Here is a 7,804-nt window from a genome sequence, read left to right on the forward strand (position 1 = left end):
AAGCTCCTAAACCACTGATTTCCAACCAGGGGATATCTAGCAATGTCTGGGGACATTATTGCTTGTCACAACTTGGAGGTAAGTGTGCTACTGGCAATGAGTGGGATAAAACCCAGAAATGCCGCTGAACATCCCATAGTACACAGGACACCCCACCCGCCTCCATGCCCACCCCACCCCAGCCATGGCAACAGTGTTGTAAAAACACTTTGTTCTGGGAATTCCCTGGTGGTTAAGTGGTTAGGACTTGGTGTTTTCAATGCTGGAGCCTGGGTTCAATTCCTGGTTGGGGAACTAAGATTCTGAAAGTTGCAAAGTGTGGCAAAAAAAAGAAAAAGAAACTTTGCTCTAAACTAGGAACCCCTGGAGGGCAGGAACTGTACGGCAGTCACTTTGACATCCCAAAGTCAAGAGACAGGGCCTGACCCCCAGGAGCTAAGCGAATGTTTAAATGCAAGAGGAAATAGCAAGACAAAGATATACTTAGGTATATAAAGAATTCTTACAGGACAACAAAAAGACAAACATCCCAATTCAAAAATGTGCAAAGGACTTAAACGGACCTTTCCTCAAAGAAGATACACAAAAGGCCAATTAGCACATGAAAAGATGTTCAACATCACTATCATTCAGTTCAATTTAGTTCAGTTCAGTCGCTCAGTCGTGTCTGACTCGTTGCGACCCCATGAATTGCAGCACGCCAGGCCTCCCTGTCCATCACTAACTCCCGGAGTTCACTCAAACTCACGTCCATCGAGTCGGTGATGCCATCCAGCCATCTCATCCCTTGTCGTCCCCTTCTCCTCCTGTCCCCCCAATCCCTCCCAGCATCAGAGTCTTTTCCAATGAGTCAACTCTTTGCATGAGGTGGCCAAAGTACTGGAGTTTCAGCTTTAGCATCATTCCTTCCAAAGATCACCCAGGACTGATCTCCTTTAGAATGGACTGGTTGGATCTCCTTGCAGTCCAAAGGACTCAAGAGTCTTCTCCATTAGGGAAACATAAATCAAAACCACAGTGAGATAAAGTAAGAAAAAAAGATAACCACCCCTCCAATCAGATACTGCTTCATATCCACTAGAATAAGGTAATACATTGTAATACTAGTAATCAGAAAATAACAAGTGTTGACAAAAATGTGGGAAAAATTGGAACCCTCACACATTGCTGGTGAGCTTGTAAAATGGTGGAGTCTGGCATGGCGATTCTTCAAAAGGTTAAGCAAAGAGCTACCATGGGACCCAGCAGTCCCACTCCCCAAAGAACGGAAAGCAGATCTTCAAGCTGCAATTTGTACACACATGTCCACAGCTGCATCATTCATAGCCGTCAAGTTGGAAGCCCAAATGCCCCTCAGCTGACAGACGGATAAACCAACTGGCATATAATCCATGTGATAGAATATTATTTAGCCATGAAAAGGAGCAAAGTACTGATATATGCTACACAGAGAAGTCAGACCAATATGCCACATGTTGGATAATGCCATTTATATGAAATAGTCAGACCAGGCAAATCTATCGAATCAGAAAGCAGATGAATGGTTGGCAAGGGCTGGGGGAAGGGAAGGTGACTGCTTCATGGGGACAAGGTTTCCTTTCGGTATGATAAAAGAGTTCTGGAACTAGAGAGAGGTGACGATTGCACGACATTGTGAAAGTACTTAATGTCACTGAATTGTACCTTTTAAAATTATTAAGGGATGTAGCCGGCAGTCCAGTGGTTAAGATTCTTCACTCCTAATGCAGGGGACATGTGTTTGATCCCTGGTTAGGGAACTAAGATCCTATACACATTTTTTTTTAATCACCTGGGGCTTCCCAGGTGGTGCAGTGATAAAGAATTCGCCAGCCAATGGGGGAGATGCAAGAGATGCTGGCTTAAACCCTGGGTCGGGAAGGCCCCCTGGAGAAGGAAATGGCACCCCACTCCAGTATTCTTGCCTGGAGAATCCCATGGACAGAGGAGCCTGGTGGGCTACAGTCCATGGGGTTGCAGAGTCGGATACAAATGAGCACACAAGCACTCTCTTGCACACACTGCGCAGTAAACGCTCATCCAGTCTCTATTGTGTGGCAGGGACAGTGCTCTGCATTCAGGATGGAAGTGAAAGAGACTCGAATGTACGTCTACTCCCCAGGGAGACAGATGGGGAGGAAACCCAGCCAACAGTTACAGACCCAAGGAAGCCTCGGATGTTTAAGCATTCAGTTCTGAGGATAAACGGATCCTCGCTGGGGGAGGCTGGAGGCAGGAAGGGTCACGGAGACACCTTTTGAAGGAGGAGGGCAATTTGCCCTTGGGAAGTCGACCCCAAGACAGAGAGGATGTGTGATCAGAGGCTGTACCAGGCGATACCACTCCTGGGATGGGTAAGACAGTTTAAAATGCCTGGCGCCTCCAGGAAAGCGAGGCTAGTCAGACGTGGCGGAGACAAAGGAGGACATGCAGCTCAGAACCACTTCCTGGGCCTTCTGTAGGGGTGCAGTGGGGAGCGGGTGGTGCGTTCTGGAAGCCCTCAGGCTCCCCAGCTGTCACCCATGATGCTTTTGTCCCAGGCTTTCTGGCAAGGAGGGCAGACAAGGAGAGAGAGGAAGGGGGAGAGCAGGGCTCACACTACTGAAGAGGGACTAGGTACCAGGTGCTTGAACAAGGGTTTCAGCCAATCCTCACAGTAACTCAGAGCCGCGTTCTCCTTTTGCACCTCTGCCTACCTTCCCCCCCTTTCTCCCTTTCCTTCTTTTCTTTCTTTATTCCTTCCTTCTTTCCTCTCTTTCAACTACCATTGCCTTTCTAAAGATGGGAAAATGTGGCACTAACAAACAGAATGTCCATGGCCTAGGCTGTCATGCTGTGAGGGTAAAAAGTGAAGTGAAAGTGTTAGTGGCTCAGTCGTGTCTGACTCTTCATGACCCCATAGACTGTAGCGCCGCCAGGCTCCTCTGTCCATGGGATTCTCCAGGCAAGAACACTGGAGTGGGTAACCATTCCCTTCTCCAGGAGATCTTCCCCACCCAGGGATTGAACCCAGGTCTCTCGCGTTGCAGGCGGATTCTTTATCATCTGAGCCACCAGGGAAGCCCCCCTCATGCTGGTGGAAGCCCAGTTCAGCTCTGGTCAGTGTGACCTCAGGCCCCACCAGGATGCTGGTGACAAGAGTCCCCTGTGGGCAGGGCGGAGGCTCAGCCTGTGGACATGAGGCCTCAGATCTCTGTCTCTTGGCTCCAGAACTCTTAGGAAGCTCAAAGGCCTGAGTTCCGGTCACTGGCAGCTTCTGGCATGACCACTTCCCAGGAAAGAGGGACTGGGTGTGCAGGAATGTCCAGTCCTCAGACCCTGCCTGCCTCTCTTTCCTGGGGGCCAGGCAGCTGAAAGAGCCCCAGCCTGGTGTGCAGCGTGGATAAAGGACTCTGAGCAAGTCTCAGTCTCTGGGGGCTGTGCCTGGCTCACCTTTAATGCACGGTAAGCTGGCTAAAGGATCCTGTTTCCTCTTGCCCCCCATGGATAGACACACACACACACACACACACACACAGAGGCCCCTTTCATGTTTCTCGCTTCCCTATATGTATGTACATATACTTACTAAAATACCTATATATTGATCCTGTGACTTTTATCATTTTCAGTAAATGATGTCTTAGAGATCTCTCCAGGTCAGGAGCATAGTTCCACCCCATTCTCCTAAAAAGACGGCTCATTTTTCCACATAATGTAACCCCTTCCCATCTTGGATTGCCAAGCCCTTGGGTGAACATTCCTGCATTGGCCTAGCATTGCTACAGGAGATTCTTTCTTAGCTGAGGGATGGCTGGGCCCCAGAGCTTGCAGTTAAAATTCTGAGACTGCTAAAGGAACTGAGAAGGCTCCAGAACTAGGTTATTTCTAAAACTGTCTTTGACTTCCAGCAGGGACAGTTGCTTTGACTTCTAGCAAGGATGGGGGTAATGCTGTTAGCAGAGTCCTTCAACCTCCGTGGGCCTTAGCTCACCTGTAAAATGGGAAACCTACAGCAATGCACATGGAGGTGCTCTGGATTTTCCTGTTGAAATGTGAGGGGTTAATATTGCCCTCAACATCGGGAGGCTCAGCAGTTGACACATGACCTCTATGATGCACAAAGCGGAACGAGGAGCCTAAATAAGAAGGATGCTCTCCTAACATCAATCATCCACTATGAGTGGAGAATCTACCTGAGACCAGCAGTTCTCAATGCGGGGAGGGGGATTTTGCCCCCCAGAGGACATGCTTGGAGATTATTTTAGTTGCCATCACTAGAAACGGTTGCGACTGGCTTTAATGGGTAGAGGCTAAGGATGCTGCTCCACACCCTACAATGCGTGGGACAGCCCCCCTCCCCTGCCCCTGGCAACACAGAATGATCCGGCCCCAAATGGCAACACTGTTGCCCTGCTCTAGACCTATCTCTCTGGAGAATCCCAGGGACGGGGGAGCCTCGTGGGCTGCCTTCTATGGCACAGAGTCGGACACGACTGAAGCGACTTAGCAGCAGCAGCAGCAGACCTATCTCTTATCTGATGCCTAGCCTCTCCCCCCACCAACAAGCCCAATTCAAAGATGAGGAAACTGGGGCTCAGAGAGGCCTGCCCAGCTGCCCAGCCAGCGGTAACAGAAGTAGATCCCCGGCTCCATCTGACTTTAGGGTCTGGGGTGCATTCCACATCCCGCACCATCTCTGGGAAGACACCATCCTAGTCTCGAAGCAAGAGCTGACTTTTCGCTGCCTGACAGGTGATCTACATCTTGAGTCTTAAGTCTTACCTAAAAGCATAAGCCCCCTACCCAGGTTTAGAGGTTTTATGACTTGTCATAATCACTGCTTCCCCTCACTTGCCATATGCCATGTACTTTACCAAGATGAACTCATTTTACCGTAATAAGGACACTAAGGGAATTAGTTGCAGAGAGGTTAATAATTCCACCAAGACGCATACTAAGTAGCAAATCTGGGCTCTGACCCTGAATAGAGGGGCCAGAGATGGATCCCTCAACCCCCATTGCACTAAGCTTCTCCCTCATACTGTGAACTTTCACCTTGGCACCTTGAACTTGGATCCCTGCTCCAACTTGGAGCGCTGCCAAGCCCTCAGCTGGAGGCAGTGGGGAGTCCCCACCTCAAGACCCTCCCATCTGTAGGGACCTGGTTGCTGCTGCTCTGTGGGGGTTCAATGCCTCAGGAAAAGAAGCAGGCTCTGAGCTAGGGTGGGAGATGGCAGCAGAGAACTTGGGGTCACAGGGAAAAGGAAGCGATGGAGAGGGAGGGGGCCCTGGAGGGAGGGGCTGTGACTTCCATTGCAGGGGTGGGAGTGGGGGTGCTGTTCAAAGAGCCTGGAGCAAGCTTCACCTGCAACAGATACTCCAGCAGCAGCAGCAGCTCCAGACTAATACAACTGATCTCATTTGCCGTCCTGAGTCCATTCGGATTCTGGCAAGCCTAGACTTGGCAGTTGGCTCAATAAAAAGATGCTACGGGCTGAGCGGGGAAGTGCAGGGGCCCGGGAATGGATTCTATACAGCGACCTGCTGGGGGGCGGCACCGAGTTCCAGCTGTGTCCCCTCCCAGATGCGTGACATTGGCGGAGCCTCTGCACCACCTCTGACAAGTGGGGAGCCTGGTGCCCAACCACCTTGGTTCTAAATGTGAGGATGGGAGGTAGTATTCTGGACCCTGCCGGTCCACGAGTCCCAGAGAGGCTGTGACCAGCTTCGCCACCCACTGGCTGGGTGACCTTGAGCAAGTCTCTTCCCGTCTTGGTGCCTCTGCTTGCTCAACCGTCAAATGAAGGAGCAAGATCTTTGGTCTCAAGTCCCTGGGCGGTCTAAGGTCTCCAGGTAGCGCCATTTCTTTCTTTTCGGGGCTGACCTCTTTGGGCGTCTGGGACACACACTTCTCCTTTCTCCACCTCTCAGCTGCAGCTCCAAAGCAAAGCTCCTTGCTTTTTCTCCTCTGCTGCCACCCCTTACTCTGACCCACCGGATCAAAGCGGTTCCCTGCCCCCGTCAGGTCACCACCAACCTGTCCCTCAGTCCAGCTTCATTGAAGCCAGTCCGATGGATGGCTCCTGCAAGCATCTCTCTTGGCTAAGGGCCTAGGGAATTCCACCGGGCAATGTCCACAGGAGCTAGGAAGGGGGAGCCCCAGGAGGCAAATGGGGGCCCTTCTTTCTGCATGGACACCCTCTTCTCCAGAAGAGGGGTTGGTCTGTCTCAGGGGAGGATATTTGGGACACAGTCCTTTGTGTGTGTGTGTGTGTGGGGGGGCTCCTCACTGGTCCTGCTGCCTCAGAGGCCATCTCTGCTGGCAGTTTGGAGGCTCCAGGAATGATCTCTAGGCTGAGGAGCCCAGCTCTAAGGGTTTCAGTCTTCTAAACCTTCTTACTAAACCTCAACCTCTGCTCTTATCTCTGGCAATCGTGGGAGAGGAAAGGAGAGATGGGATCAGGTGGACTAGAGAGGTGGGAGGGATGGGACAGGGTAGGGGGGTGGTTAATGGGATGGGATTTGTGCGAAAGGGTTAAAGGGGTGGGGTGAGGTGTGTGGCTTCGTCCAGACCGGTGACCAAACCCTTGCCCTGTTTCTGAATGTGAAAACCCCTCCTCTTACATCTTGAGAAAGAGGAGTAATCTCCCAAATGCCTTAAATGTAAAGGTTTTTAAGGCAATCAGTCTTCTGTCTCTGATGGATGAAGGGGGACTGGGGGTGGAGATAGGCAATTGAGTCCAGTTTCTGAGTTGGTGGGGGGGGGAGTGGGTTACACGGAGGTCTGTATTGCACTTGAGGGTTACATGCAGAGTCTCTGGCCAGCGATATCCTTCTTTTAGGAAGGGGCTTATTTTCCCTCCTGGAGGAAGCACCCCGTTATCTCCGAGCTGAGAAGGGAGGGTGGGGAGAAGAATCCAAACTTAGTTTTTTAGGGACGGGGGAGAGGCATGCGTCTCCAAAGAAATGATGGGCCCTAGAAATCCGGGGAGGCTGGAACCCACTTTGGGGGCGGAGGGAAGCACGTTCCATTCCAAGGGGGAATGTGGGGAGAGCAATCTTATTTCTAGAGCCGGGGGGCCAGGAAGGAAGGGCCCATATCCGAAGGGCAAAGGAAACTATTTTGCTCTCTGGACGGTGGACGGCTCTGTCTTTTCGGGACAGAGGGACCCGCGTCTCGGAAAGATGAGGGCTCGGTCTCTTAAGAGAAGATGCCCCGTTTTTGCTCCCTGGGGGGCAGGGCCGAAGGATTCCATCTCAGCTAGCGCGCAAGGGCTCGCCTCACGCGACCCGGCGCCAGGTCCTTACCTCCAGGCCTCTGCTCCAATGTGCAGACTCCGATCCGCCGGGCTCCGACTTCAGCGATCCGCGCCCTGCGCTCCGGCGGCGCCCGGTCTCTGCCCCGCTTCCCCCAGCGACTCGCCGGGCTCCTGGGCTCCGCCGAGCCGCGCTGGCCAATCAGAGATGCGGGTCCCGGCCCTCGCGCACGCCACGGCCAATGAGCGCGCCCGCCACGGGCCACCGCCCCCGGGAGGGCGGGGGAAGGCGGGCCGGGGGCAGAGTCCGGCCTCCCGGGGGCGGAGGAGCCGGGGGCCCGGAGGAGGGGCCGCGAGGGCCTGGATGGAGGAGCCGGGTTGCGACCGCGGCGGCGAGGAGCCCCAGCCGAGCTGGGGTGTGAGGAGCCCGTCTCTGAAATGGGGGCGGGAGGGGGGGGGAGGCTCTCTAGGCTGGTTTAACCTAGACCTTAATTGCCCCCTGCCCCTTTTCTGGATACTGGGGGCTGCAGACGTGTGTAGCTGCCCCC

General features: G+C 52.9%; 1 protein-coding gene across 4 annotated transcripts in view; it reads right to left on the reverse strand.

Annotated features, from left to right (window-relative positions):
• ABAT (4-aminobutyrate aminotransferase) overlaps positions 1-7,425 on the reverse strand; it is an 86,865-nt gene extending 79,440 nt beyond the window's left edge. The window contains exon 1 of one of the 4 annotated variants that reach the window (XM_014480994.2): positions 7,309-7,425. The gene's annotated coding sequence lies outside the window, so the exon portion shown is untranslated. The remainder of the gene's footprint in view (positions 1-7,308) is intronic. The other 3 variants (XM_070362951.1, XM_070362949.1, XM_070362950.1) reach the window with 3 other exon arrangements.
• Between the last annotated feature and the right edge of the window lie 379 nt (positions 7,426-7,804).

Source organism: Bos mutus, chromosome 25, assembly GCF_027580195.1.
Source record: "Bos mutus isolate GX-2022 chromosome 25, NWIPB_WYAK_1.1, whole genome shotgun sequence".
NCBI lineage: Eukaryota > Metazoa > Chordata > Mammalia > Artiodactyla > Bovidae > Bos > Bos mutus.